The sequence below is a fragment of the Vespula pensylvanica genome, chromosome 23 (assembly GCF_014466175.1).
Source record: "Vespula pensylvanica isolate Volc-1 chromosome 23, ASM1446617v1, whole genome shotgun sequence".
Classification (NCBI taxonomy): domain Eukaryota; kingdom Metazoa; phylum Arthropoda; class Insecta; order Hymenoptera; family Vespidae; genus Vespula; species Vespula pensylvanica.
In genome coordinates this window covers 1004180-1007112 of record NC_057707.1, presented here as the reverse complement: position 1 = coordinate 1007112, position 2933 = coordinate 1004180, and the positions used below count along the sequence as shown (strand labels likewise).

Genomic DNA, 2933 nt, shown 5'->3' with positions numbered 1-2933 from the left:
TCTACTTAGATGCATCATTTAATTATCCTATTAGGTCTTTTACAGAGCTATGTACCGAATGAATCACTTACGTAGATTCGTAGGATTATATCGTCTACATTTTCCAAAAAATTTACTCCCGATTGGAGAATTTTAAAAGTTATCAATTTATACTTCCAGTTATACAATAATTCGTACATTGTGTTTTTTTATTAATTAACCCGAAGCGAAATATTATATTTCTTCAATCAGTTATTTCTCATTGCTATAACTGAGAATAACAATAATTTTATTCTATTTCTAGTAACATGATATTCGTATTATTCGAATATATTGTTGGAATGATTTAATTTCTCAATCAGCGCATATGTAATTTAACATGGACATAACAATTCCTACAATATAATAAAGGTAATTATACTTATTAATATTATTATTATTATACTTATTATTATTGTATCTATTATTATATGAAAATATAAGTTATAAATGTTGTAGAAAGACAGCCTTTCCTTGAAATTTACTTTCCTTCCAAATACAATTTTTTAAATCCTACATTCTACGTAATGCCAACACATTTCGTCACAAAGAGATCGTAATTTTTTAAGGATTAGTATTTCTTCATGCTAACGTGAAAATCGTTTAATTCTAATAATTATAATGCATTAGGAAGGAGCAATTTAAAGGTACTCGGCTGTTCTCTTTGATACGTTGACATTATTTTTCAAGAATTGAGACCTATGTTGAAATAAGATATATACGAATTATTCATTTATTATTCGAAAATTTTTTTTAACGACAAAATATTTTACAATAAGAATTATATAGTATGAAAATTGTAATAGCCGTAATATCAAATAATATTAGAACAATATTTTTAAGTATGACTTAAACTTACGATCGAAGAAACATTACATATTTCGTATATGATATTACGATTAATTTCATAGAAATTAATGTTGATAATTACAATAACTATTATTAAAAGTATATTAACATATTAATTGAACGTTTTTAATATCATCGGAAGATTCTAAGAATGTTTCACAAAAATAAAATAACAAAGAGATCGAATTTCTTAAGGATCACTATTCTTCAATGCCAACGAGAAAATGGTTTAATTCTAATAATTATAATACATTAAGGAGCAATTAAAAGGTGATCGAATATTCACTTTGATATACTGACATTATCATTATTGACATTATTTTCCAAGAAATTCCACCTATATTAAAATGAGACTCATCTTTTCACTCACCTTCGACTACTTCATCTCCTATATCTCCATTTTCTTCTCCTTTTTCTTCAACATTGATTAGCAGAACTTCCTTTTTGGAATCCTTGTGAATCGCCCTGAGATTTTCCTTATCGTTCCTAATCTCCCGTATGACATTGAAACAAACATTATTACGATATATATAATTTTCTAACCAATTGCTATCCAAATTAATATCAGTTCGATATTCAAAAACACTGTCAACGTTATTATAGATCCTTATTTTCCCTTCTCGTCTGCGTTGAATCCTTCTGAAGGAGGAACAAGATGGAGTCAAAGAGGATTCCGGAATGAAATCTTCTTTTCTACGAAGGAATATTTCCCAATTCGAGAAAACATTCCACTTTGATCCACGATCTGCGCGTACCGTCGGACGTATCTTAGATGAACCTTCTGAACGCAATCGATTATATCCCCTTACCGAAGCAGCTTACCTTTGGATCCTTTGAAGGGAGATACTTCCTAGCCTCCTACCACCGTTGGAAGGTAGCTTTATAAAACAATACTACATGGGAATCGAGAAGGTTCGTCATCATGACCATTAAAAATGTTGTCTTCCTGTTTCTCTTTCTGATTATTATCGATCATCTAACGAGCACGGTATAAAAGAAGATGTTACGAGTAAGTTAGAGACAAGAACGATGTTTCAAAAGGAAATGTCTTGCTATTGATTCCTGCACGATCATTTACGGTATTCCCTAGAAGCACTAGAAAAAATTTGAAAGACGTTGAGATTTTAGATAATACAATATCTCCGACCTATCTGCAATTCAATGTATGCTCTACATTCATGAGATATATGGATATGTATTTTTTTTTCCCCATTTTTTAAAATTCGGCCTATAATGTGAAGTATCCCATCATTGTCGATGAACTGTAACGAAAAACTGAAAATTTCAAGGACGATTAGATACTTCTCATGCTGATCACTTCGCCAATTATACAAATTATTTTTATGGAAAAAAGAAATCGGAAAAAAATATTGTTTGCATAAATAACATTTTTGGCCGACGTTTGACAGATGGTAATTAAAAATTTGGGTAATAATGCTGACAAGATATTTTTGTTATCAGAAAATTTATTTTTTCATGTATGCCTTATGTGATTGGGAATACCTAGGAAGAGGAAAGAAGAAAAAACATACGTGCTTGACGAGGAAGTTTCCAAGGACCAATGTGGCAATGTTTTATAAAGCTTGGAACAAGAGTACGAGGAAACAGAAGGGATTTATCTTTTTCAAAGCATCTAACCGTAAGCGGTTTTAGCTGGAGGGTATAAGCGATTGTGCTCATAAAGGTTTGCTGAAGAGCCGTCCGACGTTCCACGCAGGGTAAAGGTCATAGGGGAGTTAAAATGAAACTGAGGGAGGTTTCTCATACAAAATAATTGAAGAGACAGGGACGATCAAAGGATTCATCTTTCTACAAAGTAATACCATTAGCAGGGGAATACTTTTAAATTATACGTGAAATAGAAAGTCCGCGTCACGTCATTGTTATTCCATCGATTTAAATTAAGTAACCATTCGATATAATTAAATGGGAGAGGTATTGACTATATTTCAAACTGTTTGCCGTAATATTCACGAAATATATTTAAAAAATATTCGTAATATTGAATTAGCGTTTTTCTTAAATATTGAAATTTGGACGAAATAATTTGGTGCGTAGCGCTAATT

The 2933-nt window shown here is 30.9% G+C and overlaps 3 long non-coding RNA genes across 3 annotated transcripts in view; all 3 read right to left on the bottom strand.

Moving 5' to 3' along the window:
- Positions 1 to 2933, bottom strand: part of LOC122636802 — a 268896-nt gene that overhangs the window by 44222 nt on the left and 221741 nt on the right. The window lies entirely within an intron of this gene.
- The window catches only part of LOC122636782, a 29500-nt gene that overhangs the window by 21226 nt on the left and 5341 nt on the right, over positions 1 to 2933 (bottom strand). The gene's annotated exons all lie outside the window — the stretch shown is intronic.
- The window catches only part of LOC122636783, a 12577-nt gene that overhangs the window by 4514 nt on the left and 5130 nt on the right, over positions 1 to 2933 (bottom strand). Inside the window, exon 2 of the long non-coding RNA XR_006329048.1 lies at positions 2170 to 2171. This is a non-coding gene — a long non-coding RNA (uncharacterized LOC122636783). The remainder of the gene's footprint in view (positions 1 to 2169; positions 2172 to 2933) is intronic.